Below are 23,125 nucleotides of genomic sequence, written 5' to 3'. Positions count from 1 at the left end.
CAGCCTATCCTTTTCAGAGGAAGTACAAAGTACATTTCATTGAGGTGAATGAAATAAACATCTGCTTTCCAGGCTGGCCCCAATTTACTTTCCTAGTTTCTTCTACTGTCATACTACATTATTCCCTTTCCTTCAAACTTAGAATAATTTTGAGTTCCAATTAGATGAATGAATGAAATAAGCTGTACAATTACTCTGTGCTTGCTTTCATACTTTCCTTGCCTTTCAAAATACCTCCTCTCCTACCATCTCATTTTTGTTGTTGTTGTTGTTTTTGTTTGTTTTTTGTTTTTTGAGACGGGGTCTCACTATGTAGTTGAGACGGACCTGGAACTCACTATGTAGCCCAGGCTAGTCTCGAACTCACAGCGATCCTCCTGCCTCAGCCTCCCGAGTGCTGGGATTACAGGCTTGTGCCACCACGCCTGACACCATCTCATTTTTATAAAGTAAGTTTCTAGGCATTTGAAAAGCTGTTACCTCTTCTTTAAATCCTCACTCAGCATGACCCTCTCTCCCCTCCTTATATTTCCAGTGTCTTTAAAATATCACTCTTGCTCTGTCATTTATCTATCCACTGCCCCTTTGTTTGTTTGTCCTTCTTTCCATTTAAGTGCAACTTACTTCATCGTGGAAAACATCTTTCATCTCTGTACCCACCAAGTGAAGCAGAATGACTGCCATGAGGCCGGCCCTGAAATGTTTCATGTCTTGGTTTGCTGTTTATTGGGCTGTGGGAGCGTGAATTTCAAATTCCAGGCCTGGCGTACAGATGCATTGTGTCCATCAATGAAGAAAGACCTAGAATACATAGCAGGCGTGGGAAGTAAATGCAGGCATGCTTGTGCAGGCATCTGGTAATCTCTTGAATCCCTAGGTCTGGCATTCAGGAGAGATTAAGACTAGACAGAGTTGGGAGTGACCAGTGTAGACACGAGAATTAAAACCTTGGCAGTGAGCACTGAGGACAAGGCACGAAATGAAACTGAGGAAGCTGAAGACAAACCCTGGGGAAAGCTATAATTTAAGGGCTGGGTGATAGACGAGATCCAGCAGCTGACTCTGAAAAAGAAGGTGAAGAACAAGATGGTAATGAGGTCATAGAAGCTGAAGGAGCAGTCAAGTTCGAGAAACATGGCGTAGTAACTAGGGTCAAATTCTACAGTAAGAGGGCCATAGCTAGACAAGAGTGCAAGGTCAGTATGGGACTTTCAACAAGGAAATGCACACTTTTTTTTGAAAGTTTCTTATTTTCAAGGATTGTTGCAGAAGGAATTGGCAAGTGACACACACATAGAGACAAGCTGAATGGAAGTAAAATAAAAAGTTTATTTTGCCAGAAAAGGGTCGACTGCATTCAAAAAGGCAGTGCCGGTGAGCGACCTCCCATTGGATTGCAGCTTCCTCTTATAGGTTTTACAGCTGTGATCTCACTCAGGTGGTTCCATTTCATTTCCTCAGTTCACATTACCCATGTGCAAATTACAGTAACCAGACAGTTCACTTTAGCCCAGATGTAACAATTCCTTGTAGCTAGGGAGTTTACCTCAAGATTTTTCTAGCTATCTATTCTAGTGCACAGGAAGGGGGTGTTCAAGGTCAGGGATGAGGCCAGATGTCCCGCTTCATGGTCAATGCCTCCAGTGTCTGTTAATTTTGAACTAAACAAAGCAGACTGCTGTTAGAGACAGAAGAAGTTACTTTATATTTTCGTAACATTTTGTTTTTTGTTTGTCTGTTTGTTTTTGTTTTTTGGCACCAGGGATCAAACTTGGGCCCTTGCGCTTGCAGGGCAGGCAGCGGAACCACTGAGCCAAATCCCTAGCCCTTTCCTAACATTTTGTAGGTTTTTAGGTTATTTATAAAAGTTCTCTGTATCAGGATGAAACAAATACTTGATCATTAAGACCTAAGGGGGCTGGGAGCTGTAGGAACCAAACTGCACTAAAACAACAATAAACCTCATCAAATCTTTCCAAGAAAATTGTATTCTAATTTTAATTTCCTTTTCTCTCTTTGTTTAAGGGATTTCAGAGATAAAAGAGGCGCTTTTGTCCACAGCCTTTGACTGCTTTAGGATAATTGAGGACTCCAAATCATATGACCTGCTCTGCTGATGAAAACTAGCTTTGTGGGAGTCACTGTGAAGACTTCCCAAGGGAGACTTTAAAGGATTTGAAGAAAAATATTCCATCACCATTGAGTCTCCAGGAGGAAGAGAAGAGCTTAAAAGCAAAAGATACCTTGAGACAGGAGTTCTGACTTATTGCTACCATAATAATGATCATCATAATTTAATTTGTATTTATTTGTATTTGCCTTATTTATATTCAAAGAAAATAGGCCTTCTTTCTGAAATGGATGAAATTAATATCAACACAGAAACAGTTACATGTTTTTAATTTACTTACTTTTGGAGAGAAGAGGTAATACATTTCTCCACTTTGCGATCTATTCTTTCACCTATCCGTCCTCCCACCCATTTTCTGTCCATGCAAATAATTTTTAAGGTCTGTCTTATGGGTTTTATGCACTTTTGAAGTCTCTGAGTCTACAAAGAAGACTAAGATCAGATTAATAGTCACCATCCAGTATATAGTAATACATTCACATAAAACATCATTGAAATTATGTCAGGGGTCAGGATGCTTCTCAAGTGTTTTAAAATTAACCTAAATGCATGCTTTCGGAAGCAGTATACTAATGCTTCCTGACATTATTGCTATCACTGATAAATGTCAAAGGGGAGAGTGATATTTTTGGAGCTGATTTTTTTCTCTATTACAAAAATAGATTATAAACACATACACATATGTCACAGAGAGAGCATAGGCTAATATTTCTATACAGGGATAAGCATTAGCATATTTTTAAAGTTCACATTACATTTCTGTTGTCGGTTACAATCATCTGTTGGTTTGAACTCCTTATTTTATAATAGCTATCAAAATCTGTTGGCATAATATAATCTGATTAAATTTCACAAGTATATGAGAATTTTATAGTAAAAGACTTCCTAAAAGAGGCTGTATACTTCAATATTTTCAATGTAACCATCTTCATAAAGGCAGAGAGCTAACTCACACTAACAAATAATGATCTCTAGTGACAGTAAGACAAAGCAATAATGGAACTCAAATTCATGAATGTTTTATTTTTATGTAGTCGATATCTGTTTGGGACATTATTCTAAGTCAGATTGTAGTTTTAACTTCTACCAGGCATATATTTTAGGGGAAGAACATAGACAAAACACAGATGAGTCAAGTTGCCCAGGCCACCATGTTGTTCTGCCAGGAGCTCCTTTGTTCCTCCTGGAAACTCTTTTGGTATCTCCAGTGCTGGAGGAAGCACGAGATTAATCACATTGCTGCTCAGAGGAGTAAAAGATGCAGTACCTTTTGTGAAGGTCTCTGGATCTCTTCTCCACCTTTTGGCTAAGATCAAGTGTGAAGGTGGCTGGAGAAGGCTAATTTTTCTCTAACCTTAAGCGGGGACACTACTATGGTTTAAATCTAAAAAGTCTCCCTCAGGCTAGCTGATAAGTTTTTAGGAAGTGATCAGATAACAGGGACACTAGCCTTATTAGTGGATTAATTCATTGATGAGTTCATGGCTGAATGTGCTATTAGGAGTGTGACTTTGTTGTACAAAGTGGGTCATGTTAACATGACCTTGGAGGTTATATGTTGTCCCTGGTCCCTTCTTTTGTGGCTCTCTGATCCTGTTTCCTAGCTGCTATGACATTAGGAGCTTTCCTCCACTACGCTCTTATGCCATGGTGTTCTGCTTTGGCGGGAGCCAGCTACGCATTCACCTCAAACCTCTGTAACAACGAGCCAAAATTAATCTTTTCTTCTGAAATTGTTTTTCACAGGTATTTTGTCACAGTGACAAAAGAATGACTGACAAAGACACCCTTATATCAAAGATCATTGCTCGCTCCGTTGGCAGTTGGAATGTCACACAAGCACCAGACCGATTTATTTAGTTAAAAGAGATTGTTAGGGTTAGTGTCAAAACAGCAGGGACAAGAACTTCTGGAGCTCCTGTCATGGATTACAGTTTGACAAGTTTGTGGTGTAAAAGCAGTTCTGGTGGGATACTCGATTCACAAGCTTCATTTTCCTATTCTACTCACACAGCATGAATTAGTCAGCTCTGCTCCTTTATCAAGGGACCCCCAAAGTCTCAGTATATGGGACTTGTGGATCTGAAATAAAGAAGATACGTGGCTTAAAACTTGCCTGAAGTCTCTGTCATCCCAGATTCAGGTTGAAGGAATAGCTTGGTTTTTGGATATGCCATTAGCATGGAAAAGAGAAAACAGCAAGAGAGTTGGTGGAATGCAATTGCTCTCACAGCTGGGGCTCAGAGGAGGCACAATGAAGGTCACCCACGTGCCACTGGGCTGAGTACTCCGTGGCGAAGCCTGATGTCAAAAGTGTAAAAACTGTACGTCCCTCAGGTTGTGCAATCCTTTCCCAGAAGGAGGAGTGACGGTTGGGAAGGAAGACACAGTCTGTCTCACCATGTTCCTTGCTACAGCTCCACCCAAATCTCCTGCTTGCTTCTTCAATCCCTGCCTTTCCACCCAAGCGCAAAGGAGACTTCTATGGAGGAAGAACTAAAGACAAGGTGGGAGACAAGTGAGAGAACCGGGAGCTTTGTAACTAAGAAAGGATCTTGGGGGCCAGGACTTAGTTCAGTGGTGCTGCTGCCTGCCTTGCAAGCACAAGGTCCTGAGTGTTTGTTCCTTGGTATGAAAGAAAGAAAAAGAGAGAGAGAGAGAGAGAGAGAGAGAGAGAGAGAGAGAGAAAAGAAGGAGGGGCTTTGGGAGTAATGTGTGAGGCAAGAGACAGAGTGAACCCTAGGTGAAGACTGGAGGACTGTGCTCGGAACAGTGTGATTAAGCCCTCAAGGCCATTGTCCTCCTCAATTAACATTTACTGAGCAAACCCTGAGACACTGACCAGGACTGGGAACTACAAACTTTCCTGGACTGGGAAAGGCTCTGAGTGATCTTCACATTAAAAAACACACAGGCTAAGGAAACCCACCATTTTTTCCAATCCCCAGTCACCCTAAAGAGAACTTCTCTCCTTCATTCATCTGCGGAATCCCAATTAAACACAGTAAACAAAGGAAAGTCCGTACTTTGTAATTTTCCTCCCTCTCCCTGTGTTTTATTTGCAGTCTCAATTTATTGTTCAAGAGTCTCCTCCTTTTGGCATCCTCCTCTATTAACCAGAGATAAAAGCTGTAAAGGGAAGGGAACTCCTTCAGTTCTCTCTGCCAGTTGTGAGACTGAGCAGCCACCTCTACAAGGGGAGTTGACATCTGTTGACTGAGCCCAGCCTGTCCCACACAGTGCTGTGCTCATGCCCAGAATGCAAACTGCAGCTATCAGAGTCGGAGCTGGGTTTAATAACTGCTTGAGCCCAGAGCAAATCTACTTGGGCACTAGAAAAGAAATTGTGTGGTTTTAAAGCAGATGTATGTTCTTAATGTGGTTGGCTTGTAAAGCAATAAAATGTGGGGGTTTCCCCCTTAGCCTATCACAACCGTTACAGTAAATAGTGGAACTCAAGGCTGAGAGCTTCTATCACAATTCCGTGTAGCATTTTGTCCATGTAACAAGATGAAACTTAAATTAGCAGCACATATAGAAGGCATCTCATTTTCTCACATACAGTACAATATTAGGAGCAAACAACATATGTCTCCATGGTTATAAACAAAGGTGTCGTGTTTGCAAAACAGGTCCTATATGTAGAACATCTATAAATGGGATGAAATATGGGTTTTGTGTTGGTTGAAATGATGTGAAATATTTGCAGCCGCATGATCTTTATGCGAAACATTTTCTCCTCTGTGGACTCAGTCGGAACTGTATTTACGTCATCTTTCTCCAAACTGAGCTCCTGGCTCGGTGCCTCTGTGACCTTGGAAAAACCAACAAGTCAGAGCTTCTGTTTCCTCACCAGTAAAATAAAGGTGCTGGGCTGGATCCAAGTTTCTATAGCTCTATTTGGGGGGACATTATTTTTGTGGAAATGAATGAGAGTAATCTGTTTTCTTTTTAAAAAAAGGGGGTCTCAGTCAAGCAAGTTTTGGAATTGTGACATTAAACAAAGTTAAACGCATTTATTTTCTGAGAAATTTAGTGTGCTAAAAATATTCATTGTGATTCTCCAAGAGGGAGACAGAGTATGTGCTGGGTCTCCAATTTATTTTCCTTCAAAACTTTTTTCCTGTGGAATATTTCTCAGAAGCACCCTAAACATTAGAATGTAAATATGCTGGCCTTATGACACAATTTTATTGTCTGTTTATTGTGCCTGTATTTCCAACATCTTTCAACTATTTCTGGGAAAGTCTTTTTTTGGCTTTTTTTCCCTTCATTAAGTTTATTGGTACATTTAAAGCAAACAATACAGTTACAGTCATCATTGGGATCTTGTATCCTTTACATGAGAGATCTCAGTTCTTATTTTTTCACCATACCCTTGTCCTCCCAGCTTTTGAATTCATTAAGAAGGTGAAATTCAGTTTGTTCATCACTCCTTTCTTCCTGTTCTTTTTTTGTCTTAAGATTTTGAAATGTTGAAAAGTTTCAAACCCTCAGGAAAGTTGGAAAAATAATACAGTAAGTATGTATTTAAAATCACTTAAATTCAACCACTGCTAACATTTCCCTCCAGTTACTTTCTATCTCTCCCTCTTTTTTCTTTTCTGTGCATGTACTCAGACATATTATATACCATATGCATAATTTTATGGCTCAACCATTTCAAAATAAATCGTAGACATCATGATTCTTGTCATTAAATACTTCAAGGTGTATCTCTTAAAAACAGGACATTTTCTTATATAACCAAAGAATAACTACTAAATCTGTGAAATTTAACATTGATTAATAGTATCTGATGTATATTCTACGTTTAATTTTCCCTAACTGATCTAAAAATGTCCTTTACGCATTTAAAAAAATTTTTAAATAGTTTATTTAGCCTAATATAGTCAAAGTACTATTTCTGCAACATGTAATCATTTAAAAATTCTAGTTTTTTAAAAATAAATTTGCTTGTGTATGAGATCTACAACATGATGTTGTAAGACACATATAGTAAAATAGTTACCATAATGAAGCAGATTAACATATCTATCATCTCTCAATGAATTTTTATTGAAAAATCTAAGATCTGTTTAAGATTTACATATTAGATTTAGTTATATCTTTTCATTTTACAAAAACACTTGATTTTCATGATATTTATTTCTTTTGAAAAGTCCAGATGATATTTTTTTGCAAAATGTCTGAAATTTTTAATTTTCATGATTATTTCCTCATAATCATATTCTGTTGTAATTGGTTTTTTTTTTTTTTTTTTTTTTTTTGGGTACTAGAGATCAAACTCGGGTCCTTGTGCTTGCAAGGCAGGCAGCAGAACCACAGATAAATCCCCCAGCCTGAATTACTGTTAGAAAGATATTAATAGGTGATGTTACTTCACTTTGCACTGTATCAGGAGGCATATAATGTCAGTTTGTCTCCTTACTGGTGATATTTTTAGTAATTGGCAGATTAAGATATTGTTCATTATATTCTCTATTACAAAACTATCTTTTTTTTTGAGACAGGGTCTCACTATGTAGTTGAGACTGACCTGGAATTCACTATGCAGCCCAAGCTGGTCTTGAACTCACAGTGATCCTCTTGCCTCAGCCTCCCAAGTGCTGGGATTACAGTCATGCACCAGCATACCCAGCTCAAAGCTATTTTTTTGATAACAAGTCATCTGAGAGTCTTTCTGAGGTGTAGTGCTGGAGATTGAACCTAGGGCCTCATGTAAACTAGGTAGGCACTCTACCCCTGAGCTATCCCCAGGCTCACTTTATAGTTCTTTTGTTTGTTTGGTTTGAGACAAGGTCTTACTTTTGAGCCCAGATTGGCCTTCGATTCACTATGTAGCCCAGCTTGCTCTTGAACTCATGATATTCCTGCCTCAGCCTCCTGACTGTTGGATTATAGTTGCGTGCCACTGTACTTGTTGACAGCTGAAATTTTGAGACTCATGAATGATTTATTTCCAATAATCACACTCGGTGACTTGAAACTTTTTTTGAGTGTTGTGACTGAACCCGAGGCTTTACACATGCTAGGTAAGTTCTCTAGTACTGAGCTACACCCTCAAATCTTACCCAGTGGCTTTGATGTTTACTGATGATCTTTGCCTGAACCAAAAGTGATGTGGGGTATTGCAAAATAGTAGTGCAGAAATGGTATGATTTTAAGCCATTAATTTATTAGCTGTTTTTCCTCTGTAAAGAAGAGCTTTCCCTTTTCTTCCCTCCCCTTAGGAATCATGTACTATAGGTTCTTTTTTATTCTAAGAGCATATAATCTATTCTTGTAATTCTCCTTTTAAAACATTTATTCAGAAGCCACTTTGGGCCTGAGATTAACCTACTGTAAAGCTTAGTTTCCTGAACCTTTCCTTGCAAATGCTTAGAGACATTCATCGATATAACACAGGCCCAGGCCGGTAATCTGGACCCTTGAACTGGCCACCGCTTTGCCTCCAAGCCTCGTCAAATGGGAGAGGGAACTGAAGATGGAGACAGGATTGGAGGAAGAATTATTATTCCCCTTCTGACCCTTGGTTAGGCTACAGTGGTTCCAACCATCATCAAATGCTCATCTAAATCATCACACAGGAAAGAAAACAATTCAATCAACTGCCACCTTCGTGGAGCTATGCTACTCTGACTCAAGAGGGCAAGAATTCCAACACAAAGAACTCAGTCCCTGACACTTGGGCTCAGGATTGGTGAGGAAAAAAGCAGAACTCTTGCTTTCACACTGAGCACAAAATGAGCCTTCTCATGGTCACTAATGTCATTCGAAAGGCCTGCGATATATTCTCAGATTGTTAATATATGGTAAGGCCTTCAGTGGTTATAGAGGGATTGAAGTTCTTGGGCTAGAAAAGGAGTTGGAAAGCACTTCCTGGTCAGGCATAAGACACAGAAGCAGGATCCTCACCTCTGCACAGGATTTGAAGGACAGATTTCAAGTGATCACTAAGTGAGACAGAGAACAGAGCTGGATGGCTACTCTCAGGGGAAGGATAAAGGATGTAGTTTTATCTACCCTGGGAGAGAATAGACTGACCCACCTTGGTCAAATTCTCCAGTGGAAGTCATGTTCTGAGGGTTATGCAAGAGGGGACATCGTGCGGTGCGACAAGCCTGGGTGCTGTGGGACCCTACTGTCTCACAGAGGTCAGAAAATATATTCAAAGGATGTACAAGCTTTTGTTCCTTTTAGGAAGTCTTCCAGCCACAGGAAGAAGGTACAGCCTGTGTTCTCAAAGAGAAGGAACAGGCATATCAAGAACTGGCATCCTGCTGGGAAGGGAATCAGCAGCCAAGGGAAGTTTTTGCACCAAATCTTTTGTCACCTGCAGGTTCACATAACCTTGTGTTTCTGTGAGGCCAATGAGGAGATCACCCAGCTGTCACAGTACCTCCCAAGAGATAAGGGTTCAAAGGCAAAAGTCCAGGGTTTCAGACCAAAACACCCAGATTCAAACACTGTTCCCTGAAATTTATGAGGCACACGGCCCTGGCAAATTAATGCCAGTTCTCTCATCTGTAAAACAGAGATAAAAAGCATCTCACAGATACGTTGTGAAAATCATGTTAGAGTAAAGCTTGTGTATGGCTGTGTTAGTTGGAATTCCTTTCATTCCTGGCAACAGAAACCAACCTGAGCTCAAGGAGATGGGGAGGGGATTAATTATAAGGTCACAGTGATGTCCCACCATTTTTTAAATTAAAAAGTTCAACTGTGCCATAAAACCAAAGATTATACATATTAATAGGACAATGTGATGTTTTTGTACATGTATACGTTGTGTAATGTTTAAATCAGGCTAACCGTATATATTTCCTCACAATTTTATCATTTCTTGCAATACAAACTCTTGAAATCCTTTCTGAAATGTACAGCACATTATTGTTCCCCACAGTCAGCCTGCTGTGCTCCTAACTGTAACTTAGTACTCGCTGATCAGTTTTTCCTCTCCCTCCTTCCCCTCTCCGCCGGTGAATTTTGTTGTTGTTATTTGGTACTGGGTCCTTTCACTTGGGAGGCAGGCGGCAGCAACACTGTGCTAAACCCCCAGCCCTCCTCCTCTCAGTTTTAACTTCAGGAATTCTGCTAAACCTTGTAATGAGGCTGGAACCAAAAAATAAAAGGTCATTAGGAGATGTTGTTGCTTTTTCTTGTTGACCTGAGGTTTTGTTTTGTTTTGTTTTGTTTTGTTTTGCTGTCTTCATTAGGAGATGTTGTTGCTTTTTCTTGTTGACCTGAGGTTTTGTTTTGTTTTGTTTTGTTTTGCTGTCCTTTTGCAAGGACTGGGTTTCTCTTCTCCAATCCCACCACACTGGCAACAAATGACTGCCCAAAGTTCTTTAATCTACATCTTCTCTTTTCAAGGCACTGGTTTAGAAAAAGCCAGAATCTCATAACCCCGATTCCAAAGTCTCACAACAGAGTGTGATCCTTTATCCTATGACGAAGGTTTACCGTGGCATCGAGCAGATGGGGAGGCAGCAGTGGAAGGAGCTCAAAGGCCTAGACAGCACATGCCACCTGCAGGGCTCTCCCTTCAGGTGAGCAGTAGAACTATGGGATTGCTGTGGGCTGGACAGACATTCCAAAATGTGTTTTCTACACACAATCCCTAGGCCAGTGTGTTGCCTAATGGGGTCTTAGTAGGTTATTTATCGTTTTTGCTCCCCTCAGACCAGCTATGATGAATGGAAGAGCAGAGTTGGAGATAAATACCCATGTTATTCTGAAGCATGTAGGACTAAATGAGCACGAAGAGGCAATCACTCAGATCAATGTAGTATCTGACCGTAATACCACGCTAGCATAAATAAGGTGGGTTGTGTACCTTTAGACCTTTTTTAATCCTTCCTAAATTTGTCTTTTCGCTGTGTCTTCTGAAATGTGCATGCCCGTCCTTGGAAAATTCCCAGTCATGGTGATATAAAATATTAGGAATAATCCTTCTATGGAGAAAATTGCTCCTACAGAAGAGGGTTGAGACAGCAGGTAATAGTTAATGAGAATACTTAGGAATTGGAGGGACAGAACTGCTACAGACCTTCGCTGATTTTTTATCCTTGCTCATAGATCATAAAGCCAATTGCACAAAGCCAGTTATTCATCTCTCCCTCCTTCTACCCCTTCCTTATTTTCTCCCTGCCTTTCTTCTTTCCTCTTTCTTTGTCATGCAATAAGTGTTTGCTTAGGCAAAAACTGTGCTGTTGACAGAGGTACAGACAGACATAGCCAAGATGTTTTACGTGTCAAATTTATTTTCCTTGGAAAGCAGAACACCCAGGCTGGGATTCAGAATCTGTACCTAGAGCAGAGAAAACCATCCACTTATTTTAGGAAGCCGGTCAAAAGGGTACCAAGTGAGAGCAGACCAGGAATTGAAGAAGGTGAAAGTATTTGGTTAAGGTGCTGAGTGAAAAGGATGAGTCTGAACCAATGGGTTACCCAACAGCCCTGCCAGGCTCAGGGTGTGGTTTGATGAGGGCCTGGCAAGCTCCCCAAAGACTGTGAGCAGCCGAGTCAGGCCCCTGCCACACAGAGTCACTTGGTCACTTTCCTATAGCTGAGACACAGTACTTGATACCCACCACTTAAAGGAGGTGAGATATATTTTGGCTCACAGTTTCAGAAGTTCCAGTTCATGGTTCACCAGCTCAAATATAGAAACAGCATGGGGGCAGGATCTGGCCACCATGAAAACCGCTCACATCACTGTGGACAGGAAATAAGGAGGAGCTGGGCAGGGAGGTAGACCCTTCCAGACCACACTCCTAGTGACCACTTCTAACTCAACCCTACCTCCCAGTAGGAAGTCAACTTTAGCACGTGCAAGATCCAGTCACTTGGCAAAAGCCCCACCTGAGTGCATGAGAATTTTGTGTGTGGGGATCATTCTTGATATAAAACCGTAATAGTGATCCTGGAGGGTACCAGACCCTTCAGAGCTGGGAGAACAAAATGCAGAATTCTGAAGGAAGAAATGTCTGCCACATCAAATACTTTTCTTTTTTATCTTTATTAAATTTATTGGTACATTTAGGTATACAATACAGCTACATTCATCATTGGGATCTTGTACATGACTTATCTTGGTTCTTATTTTTTCCCCATTCCCCAGCCCTTCCTTAAGCCCCTCCACCCTTCCCTGTTTACAAAGACATGGTTTCCATCTTTTTTCTTTTCACATATTTTTGGTTCTACCTTTTTACCTTTGCTCTACCCCTCCCACTTCTTCTACTGTTTTATGCTTTTCTTTTGATTACACAATATCAATTATACATATTGATCCTTATTTACACTTTTACTTTTTCACATCAGAGAAACTATTCAATATTTAGACGAGTGACACTAATTCACTTAAGAGTATAGCCTCAATGTGCAACCACTTAGCTGTAAATGTGTCTGGTTTCTTGTTCTTTATGGCTGAGTAGTATTCTATTTTATTAAAAAAAAAACCACATATTCTTTATCTAGTCTCCAGTTGATGGGGAATTGGGCTATTTCCGGCTTTAGCTATTACAAACTGTGCTGCTATAAACATGGGTGAGCATATATCACTGTGGAATGATTCTTTTAATTCTTTTGGGAAGATACCAAGCAGAGGAATAGCTGGGTCAAATGGAACCTCTAATCTTAGTTCTTTGAGGTATCTCCATATTGATTTCCATAGTGCTTGCACCAATCTGCACTCCCACCAACATTGAAGAAGGGCTCCTCTCTCTTGGCAAACCTGCCAGCATTTGTTATTTGTTGATTTCTTGATAGCAGCCATTCTTTCTGGGGTGAGGTAGAATCTCAGTGTTGTTTTCATCTGCATCACTAAAATGACTGGTGATGTTGAACATTTTTTTTCACATGAATATTTGCTGCTTTTACTTCTTTGTCTGAGAAGTGTCTGTTCATTTCAGATGCCCATTTTTAATCTGGTCTTTATATTTGGGAGGTCTGATTTTTTTTGAGTTCTTTATATATTCTAGATCATAGACCTTTGTCTGAGGAACAGCTGGCAAAAGTTTTTTCCCACATTGTAGGCTGCCTCTTAGCTCTGCCTGTGATTTCTCTGGCAGTGCAAAAGCTTTTTAAGAAGATGAGATCCCAATTGTTGATTCTTTGTGCTACCAAGGATTTGTTCATAAAACTGAGGTTCCCATGCTACTGAGTTCCTGTGCTACTGATGATTTGTTCATAAAGTCTTTTCCTATGCTGATATCTTCAAGAGTTCTACCTAACTTATCTTCCAGCAAGTTTAGTGTGTCTGTTTTAATATTTAGATCTTTAATTCATGTGGATTTTAGTTTAGTGTATGGTGAAAGATACAGGTCTAGTTTTAATCTTTGGCAAGTTGAAATCTAGTTTTTTAACACCATTTATTAAAGCAACTATCTTTAATACTTTTCTAATAGTGAAGATAAGAATATAAAAATCTTCCTTAGTAATTTCACTTCCTATTCAATCTCTCAACACAACTTGCAAAATTGTAATGAACAAACCATACCTCTCTAAATTCACCATCGAGACTTAAAAGTGTTGGTGGGGGGAGAGGTAGATCAAACATGTTTTTTTTTTTCTCAAAAGCAATCATGTTAATGCAGTCACTTAATCAGATTACATCACTTTACATCACCATTAAAAACAAATTATGTCTGGGTGGTAAAATATATTATGCTAGTTTCAGGGTTTTCTTAGTTTAGAAGCTCACATTTAAGGCATATATTTCATATATTGGTGTTTGCCCCTATTATGTCTTGCAACCCATTGACAACCACTGAATCAGTGGAAATATTTAGAGGACAACAAGACTCGCTTGAGTGACAGTCCTATTTGACTAAATAGCTCAGCCATGTCTTTACTATGGATATAAATGCTTTCATATTACATTTATACACTTATATCCACTATGGAAAAAATAGTATTTCAACAGTAAAAAAATAATGTGGCAGGAAAGCAACCCTGGGGTGTTATAAATATCCAATAAGAAATAACTCTATTGATAATATTCAAATTTATCTCCAGGAGATAAAAGCTGAACTTATCGAGAGGCCACAAATAAGCAATAAAGCCCTCTTTGTTGAGAACAGATAAATTTGAGATTTTCAATAATATAAATATTCTATTGTTCCTTATTCTTAATGCCATCCCTTTTAAAATGCTCGCTGCTTTTGTAGTTACTACTTTCTGATGCTTTTTCTATACCTGATGATTCATAGTAAAACATTGGTATGCTATCAAATAATCTCTTTTCTCTGGTTTTATTTCTTCCTTTCTGAATTGCCCTCTCACTTCCATTTTCCCTACCACCTCTCAATCCTCTACATCTAATGGTAGAACCACAGACATAAACAAAAAGCAAATAAGAATTATGTATTTAATAACAGGAGAGAGAGAAGTGTGGGCACTCTATACTTTTTTCTCTACCTACATAAGTCTCACTCCTCTGCTGCCATATTAGCTCTCAAAGAGTGCCATAACAAAGTGTCACAGGCTGTGTGGTTTCAGCAACATAAATTCATTTTCTCACAGTTTGGAGGCCAGGAGTTAGAAGTCAAGGCAGGGGCAGTTTCTTCAGGTCTGTTACGTTGGCTTGTGTATGACTGTCTTCTACCTCTGTCCTCAATCTCTCTGTGTGCAGATGTGTTCAAATCCCTGCTCTTACAAGGATTAGTTATGTTGGATATTAGGATTTCTTCTAACAACCTCATTTTAATGTAGTTACCACTTTCTGAAGTATAAAAACAGCAAGGACCCCGAACAGACAATTTTTAACACCAAAATAGAAGCAAAAAGCAGCTTTCAATAATGCTGGTGGCTCAGCGAATTACTCCTGTCAGTCTTGAGTACCCCAAATAGAAGTTTACGCTTCCTTGTGCACTTCTTTTACATCTAAGAAGCTCAATTCCACTGGAGTTTCCCTGGGAATATAGCAAGCAGAGTTTACAAAAAGCAAAGCAGTGCAGAAGGGGAGAGCAGAGTTCTGGCGAGATTTTCTGAGCCCCTTACGCTCCTTTGATGACAAATTGCAGAAGATGTCATGGCTACTCAGGTACATTCTACAAAGAGCATAGTTACCTAGTTAGTCCATAGCTGCCTAATAATACAGTTAACTTGTAGTTGCCCAATTCTATATGGAGAGGTGGTCTCCTCTCTCATTTGAAGACTATTTGCAAACATTGTCACATTCTGAGGTTATGATTCAACATGTGAATTTTGGGGAGAAACAATACAACCCATAACACTGCCTTCATCTACAGTTAACAAAAAACATTTTTCTGTGAAGCCTTCATCCCATTCTGATGTGGATTTTCAACAGCCTTGGTGATCTTTGCCATTGTCTTAGTGACTGAAAGCATTTCACTGGGCACTTATGGTATTGTCTTGAGTGGTTTTGGATGAAAGTAATTTCTTCCCCTATAAGATCCGGAACAGGGAAAGTGTTTAATCGTTCTTGATGCCTAGATCATTGGTGTATTAGTAGATAGACTTACAATAAAACAAAAAAGCAAATCAAACAAATCTCAAATGAACTGGAAGAGGACATATTCTTTTAGTTGTTGGTTTTTAGAAGTTCCTTAGAGGCAAGATGTGCCCTTCTAAAGAGAAACAAAAGGAATTCATTCAGTTTGGCCAGTGAAAATGAAACTTGTTCAATTTTCAAAATTCTTTGCCTTTTCCATATGAATTTTAAGTAGAGTGATGTGAAAATTGTGTAAATAGGGCAATTCCAAATATTCATATATTTGGCTTAACAGATTTTGTTCATTGAAATGTAGTTAACCCTGGGTGAAATGCACTCTAAATAGTAGTAGTAACAGTGATTCTTCTTTGCAGAGTAAATTTAGAATACCATAGCACATGTACTAAAACAGAATCTTGAAAATAGTTGCTAGCAGAACTTGCCACCTACATTTTCTTTTGTGTGTTTGGTTTTTCCATTTATAGAGCTACTTCTTATGCTTTCCTAAACTTTGTAAACATGGTGGAAGCTGAGTATGGTGGTGAATGGTGGAAGCTGGGAAGACAGAGCATGTGGATCCCAGAAACTCTGGTATGTAATCCCAGATACTTAAAAGGCTGAGCCAGGAGGATCACAAGTTCAAGAGCAGCCTGGGCAACTTAGGTGATAAGAAAGAAAGAAAGAAAGAAAGAAAGAAAGAAAGGAAGGAAGGAAGGAAGGAAGGAAGGAAGGAAGGAAGGAAGGAAGGAAGGAAGGAAGGAAGAAAAGAAAAGAAAAGAAAAGAAAAGAAAAGAAAAGAAAAGAAAAGAAAGGAAAAGAAAGACAGTTGGGATGTATATTCAGCACTCCTTGAGGCTCCAGATTTCTGTGTTCAATCCTTAGTGCCACAAAAATACAAATAAAAATCACGGTAGATATTTTTTTTGTGCTGTGACCATGACCTTCAGGAAACCATTTGGTTATTCACATACCCATAACTGTGTGAAGCTCACTCACAACTTGCTTTACTCGTGTCCAATTAAGCTTTATTTTCTCATTCATTTGAAAAATCTATTCTCAAACAGGAGATGAAATGTACGTTGTTCTCCTAGCTCTTTAGGTATATAAGCAAAAAATCTGCTTTATTGAAGAAAAATCATAATTCCTTTAGCATATGAAATAAAAGCCAGATTGAGGAAAATCCAAAATGACCAAAATAATGTTTTATGCTATCTTTCAAGTCAGCTCCAAAGGGAAATTAGCCCCCATTCTGACACAGTTAGTAATAAAGAAGGAAAATACAAGTAATGGAAATCCTGATCTGATGCCTTCTGGAGTGTTCATTCTTCAACAGCCGGGATAACAATAATGGTGATAGTAATGATTCTTAAATTAGACATTTGCTAGTGTTCAACCTGTGAGACGATACCTATTTTTAAGAGCGACCAGGATGTCATTAAGCAGATGAGAGATGCTGTGCCCAGGAATGCTGTCAAAGAGTCTCCCCTTGTAATTATGACAGCACCATTTATTATCACGGAGGAGGACCTTACTTACCTTACCTACTTGAATCCTCACAACAACGTGCTAAGTGAGGTAGTGCATTTGTTACTTTTCTCTCATTGCTGAGATAAGATACCCAGCACCAAAAGTTAAATGGGGAATTAATTTGTTTTGCTTACGGATCGTAGAGGTTTCAGTCCATAGTCAGCTGGTTCCAAGACAGGGATGGTAAACAGACATTGCAGAGGAGAAACAGCATGGCGCACGCAAGGCAGCAAAGGTAATAAGAGAGTTTAACAGGATCTTTGTGCCCCTTTTATCTTCTTCAAATTACCAGAATTAGGGTGGCGCCAAACTGATTGCTTACATGTGGTGGTTTTAGTAATCACACGCCCTTTCCCTATGTCACACATTCCAGATTCAACTACCTCTGAGAAAGAGAGCCCCACCTTGTCCACATGAAGCTTTGGGGGGCCATCTAAACACAGACCATGCCAGGTAGGTATTATTCTCCATGTTTTACAGATGAGGACACTGTGGGGCCAAAGACTCCATGACTTCCCCAAAGTAACTCAGCATAAGAAGAAGAGAGATGTACAGTCTGTAGTCAGATCCATCCAACATGTATCAATTTAAAGCCATAAAATCTGGGTAAGAAATGTTTGCCAAAATGACAGGCTGGATTTTTTTTTTTTTTTTTTTTTTTTTTTTTTTTTTTTTTTTTAGTCCTATCATATTTTCTGGCCCAACTCCTTGAGGAGCTGTCCCTGTTCTCAGCTTCCATCTTCTACGAGGAAATCCACCTGCCAGAATGACTGAGAGCTTCACCCAAGGGTTTCCACTTAGGGTGAAAGAAGAGTCTCCAAACTGCCAGAAAGGTCATTATTTATGTAGAAAATAATTATATTATGTTTTAGTATGAGAATAATCTCCATCCTCCAAATATGTAGAAACAACCTCTACGGTTCAGTGAAAACAGTAAGAGAGGAGGCGCTGGCTTCCAAAAGACTGAAATGCACTTTCCCCACATCTTAGTTTCAGAAAATAATGTAGTGATGTCAAGTTCTTGTGGGCTCCTCACGGAGTCTCCACTCTGAGAGGCCAGCGACTCCCGGCTTCACAGCCTGCACGGACAATGTCTGTCCAGTCTAAGGACAGTGCCTCTCCTTCATTGTGCCACACGGCCCAGCCTCAGGAATGAGGACGTGGAAGAGCAGACACAGTTGCTCTCACTGTGAAAAAGTCCTAGTGAGGCAAAACCTTTCACACACATGGCTTACAGAGAGATTTCAGCCAGACCTAGCAGTGCCACCAGTTGTCAGAGCCTCTTGTTGATTCCCACCTTCAGCAAAAAACCTTTAGGGCAGCAAGCGCAGAAGGAAACCTGTCATTAACAACCACCATAGTGTCACATCAGCGATTCTCAGGAGTGTCAGCTCCACTGTTTAACTCAGCTATTTACCTCATCGGGGAGAGCTTTGTTTGATTGTCAGAGAGTAGAACATGTACATTTGTCTGTCATAAACACACCCAGGCTCTCCAGAGCACAAATAAACAAAACAATCATGTACATTGGTAAATGTGTTTGCATTATTTAAACAAACCAGATGACGCATGTGAATAACCCTGCATATAAAACACCATCGAGTAACTTGCTTGTAATCTATCTTTTGCAGTACAGCCATTGCCACTCATTCCACTTAGCCAATTCAGACCCTGGAAATGTACTATTTTTAGATGGGCTTTGTACACCACTATTTACAAAGACCACTGTTAAATCCTTTGAATAGCAGCCAAGAAGTTGGGTGAGAACTAGAAACCTGCCACACAGATCAGCATCCTAATCAACCCAGGGACAGCCAGTGCTAAAGATCTGCCTTTGTTTCCTTTTTCTTCTTCCCTTTTGTCTCCACAAGAATATTAATGTAAAAGAGGGCAGGAGACAAAGAGCTGGGCCTTATCTGTTCCTGTCGTTCAAATGGGTTGCTTTACTCATTCTCCTAGGTAACGCCCCATTTGTCAACATCATTGGTCGTTTAAGTTGTCCTTTGTCAAAATGACTTTTGGAAAAGATTTGACCATGTATTTACACGGGAGCCGATGTGACGGCAACAGGTGCGTCATGGAAATCTTCGATGTGGGTGCCTCAGTGCCTAGGGACTTGGCCATGTGACCACTCGCCTGCAGCCCGGTCTGGTCCACCCTGTAAGTGCGTGTGCATGGGCCAAGTGGCCACATGGGGAGGTCTGGAGAGGAAAATCGGAGGCAAACTGTTGGCATGAGGCGGGTGGTGGATGAGGCAAGCACAGGGAAAGGATTGCAACACCAGGGAGGACATAAAAGGCTTCCTATCATTTTTCAGCCAACAAGAAACCTGAAGGAACTAAGTTTGGCTCTGTTTCCACAGCTTAGGAAAAGCTGAGAATGGAAGCAATGATTGGGCTAATTCTGGAAAAAAAAAATTTTAAATAAAATTTGTCAGAGGAACCCAGAGCTGTGCCTCAATTCTTTGTTTCTTTGTAAATTGCTCAATTTCCAAACTTCTTTGATTCTTGCAGATGATGTAAGTTGATTCGCATTTGATATAATGCATAGGATCACTTGAGTCATCCCTGGTGGCCTAAGATGTGAAGGCTTTGCTTCAGTTTGTCTCTGTTCAGAGACCTGTTCTGCACTTAGCTGAGTGTCTGTGGTAAACCAGAAGCAGCCACACTGATGCTGAACACGATTTCCTGTCACATGCCTGCCCTCTATTGTCCCCACGTCCTCCATGGTATCAGTCCTTTCTTTTAAATGCACTTACTAAAAGAGAAAGTGAAGAGGGCTTTCCTGACTTTGGATCAAAAGTAGTCTCTGAATTTAAGCTATTTTATTATTTTACTCAATATCTTTTGTTCAAAAAGGTTTTTGTAGTTACCGTGGTAGAGTTATTTGATGGAAAAGTTGTCTGCCAGGATGATTAATAATAAAAGCAACAAAAGCAGCTAACTTTAAGTCCATGTGTGCCAGACACTGTTTTAAACACTTTATATAGTAGCTATAGTCTTACAATAGTCTTGCAAGATAGGATTCATTTGCGGGAAAAGTTCTGGGGTACTTGGCTGAGGACACCGGCAATCAGTGGAAGATCTGAAATTCAAATCCAGGTTTGTTGGGCTCTTTTTGTGACCCCAGACAATACCACATGCACCCATTCTGTCCATCAAAGGACTACTGGTTTTACTTTGATGAAGCGCAATTATTGCTTTCAGTTATTTTAACAGACTCAACATGTTTATTTGTTAATTTTAAAAATAGCAATAGCATTGTATTTTGAATTTTTGTAGTAATACTAGGCTTGTCTGCTGCTACTTTTTATTCTGTTAAACTCTCTCAGTATTCCATTTGACCTGATCTTTCTCTGGATGTGACACAGAAAATGTGGTCAGTAGTAAACAGTGCCTTTTCTTGTATTATATACAGTATATTGGCTTCCCTGAAAGGTGCACAAATAAATGAGGAAAGAATCTTTCCACTACTTTAAGCTTATTGGCTGCACCAATATATGGTAGGCTTATGTCTGTACAAATTTTGACTGAAAGCAATGACTGGATAGTGGATAGGCAAGAGTAGGCGCTTAACAGGAAAAAGAGCAAAATTTAAGAAGACATGCAAAGAAAACAAGAAGTACTGGTAATTTCACATATACAGTATTATTACTGTCATGGTAATGACAATAGATCATATACATATATATATATATATATATATAATATACTGTCAAAAGATCATTTTGACTTTTAGTGGATAGGCAAGAGTAGGCGCTTAACAGGAAAAAGAGCAAAATTTAAGAAGACATGCAAAGAAAACAAGAAGTACTGGTAATTTCACATATACAGTATTATTACTGTCATGGTAATGACAATAGATCATATATACATATATATATATATATATATAATATACTGTCAAAAGATCATTTTGACTTTTCTCCTATATGTCTGTTTGTCTTGCTGGTAACCATCACCCAATAAAAATATTAGGAAAGATAATAACTGTTATTTAACTCTTAAGACAGAGTCTAGAGAGTGAAAACTACCTTTTCTAGCTCTAAAACCAAAGTTTTTCATCTCAGTGTAGCTTGAAGAAATCTCTATAGCCTTTACTACCTGGATCGTTTCATTTGCTTGTATCACCATGTTCCATTCCTGTTTTGTCTGAAAATAAAAAGTAATAAAATTACCTCCCACACTCACACTGCTATTGACATTAAATTTTGTCTTCTTCTATTATATCAGCAAAGTTACTTATAACATTAGAATTGTCTTTTTGCTTTTTAAAGTTATAGCTACTGCCATTGTTGGAATAATTCATTTTGCTTTGGTACTCTGTTCCAACTAAACTCATGGCATTTGTGCACTGTTTACCTTTCAGAAAAGCTATTTTCCAAGAAGAAAAAGAAAATGGGAGTATAGATTCCAACAGCACACATTTTTCTCTCCTTGGCTCTGAAAAAGGACACATGAAAGAGAATTTCAGCTTTAATTAATGCAGCTCTTCATAAGATAAGAGGTTCTTTTATCTACAGAAAAAATGCTGCACTAATTCTCAAGAATCAGAATGCTTCATTTAATGGTCTTCCTACAAGAAGAATTTGCTTCCTTCTAAGTATTTACAGTCAAATTTTAATATTTTGTTTCTAGAGACTAGAGACCAGTAAACATGCAATGATAACATTATTTTATAGGGCTGAATCTAAAAACTTTAAATATTAATAGTACACTTAGATCCATGCTGAATAGTGGTTACATAAAGAATTTTCAAATAACACTGATTCTACAGGAATGTAGTTATATTGGACACAACTTATAAGCCCAGACTTATATTGGACACAACTTAAATCCAATACCTTTTGGGATAAAGAAATTGGGAAATGCATCTTCATTTGATATAGTGAGGAAAAAGAGTGGTGTTTTTTTGCTACACCCTGAAGTAATACCCAAACAAGGATGACAAACTTGTTATTGTACCTTGATTTAAATATCTCCTTATAGAATCCACATTGCAGTTGAGGAATAATCTGTAGGTGTGTAGCTTCATGTGTGTACTTGAGATCACTGGTAAAGTGTTGGCACTGTATTCTACCTAAATATATGGTATTTTTATGCTATTAACTTTTAAAACCACTTATTCTCCCCCCCCCAAAAAAAAAGATGAATAGAGGTCCAGCAAATGACTAGAAGTTTGAGATCCCAGGAGTCAATCCTGGGGTCTTTGAGAGAAGAGCTGTGCTCTAAACAGCAGAGTCCATGTTGTACAGATCCTTCTCTGGCCCCTAACTCAGGATCCATAAATAATAAGATATATCTTTTTTCCTTCATTATGTCACCTTGTGAAAAGGATAGGTTTGTTGTTGGGCGCCATGGCTCTATGTTTTGGGTAAAGCGGGAAATTAAGTAGTTTGGCTAATATTTTGGCAGTTTCTGGGTATGTTTATTGCAAGTAGAAATGAGTGGGAATTTTCAGCAGCAAGGTAGAGTAACAATTTTTATGTAAGCGAAAAGATGTTTCAGCACTCCAAAAAGATAAAAGAAAGATAGAGAGAAGCAGTGTAGCTTCCATACTGGTCCAGCGTGGACTTTTCTCTGACATTTGTGCCCATGTTCACAAGCGCGCGCACACATGCAGGATTCCCAGGCAGGGAAGGAGTTTTTCTTATGAGTTCACAAAGACACTTTCAAGCCCAGAACTTCTCGAGCGAGAGAGACTTTTCTTGGCAGACTATCAAGTGGTTCTGAGTGAACCCTTGGTTCTTTTTGTTCAGATTGTTCACTGGCTCACAGCAAGCAGGGCCACTGGGTAGGTTAAGAGGACCCTCCGTGGAGATGAAGAGGAATTTTCTGGGCTCGCTACTGAGCAATTCTAATGCTTCAGTTCATGTTAACTCTCTTCCTTGCCTCTAGCCCTCTGTTTTCCTTCTGTATCTTGAAAATAATACTGACATGAAACTGGGTCAGTAGAAACACTCCGTTACCAACTATTGCTCGCAATTTAACCACTCCTGAAAACATTTG

General features: G+C 39.3%; 1 long non-coding RNA gene across 1 annotated transcript; it reads left to right on the top strand.

Moving 5' to 3' along the window:
* The first annotated feature begins 4,538 nt into the window (after positions 1-4,538).
* LOC117284618 lies at positions 4,539-10,549 on the top strand. Its single transcript, XR_004515710.1, has 3 exons — positions 4,539-4,638; positions 6,596-6,649; positions 10,508-10,549. It is a non-coding gene; the product is annotated as an uncharacterized LOC117284618 (long non-coding RNA).
* Positions 10,550-23,125: the final 12,576 nt, after the last annotated feature.

This window comes from Fukomys damarensis, unplaced genomic scaffold, assembly GCF_012274545.1.
Source record: "Fukomys damarensis isolate Sample0158 unplaced genomic scaffold, DMR_v1.0_HiC HiC_scaffold_38, whole genome shotgun sequence".
NCBI classification, from domain to species: domain Eukaryota; kingdom Metazoa; phylum Chordata; class Mammalia; order Rodentia; family Bathyergidae; genus Fukomys; species Fukomys damarensis.
The sequence above is the reverse complement of the archived record's forward strand: the minus strand, read 5'-3'. Positions and strand labels throughout refer to the sequence as shown.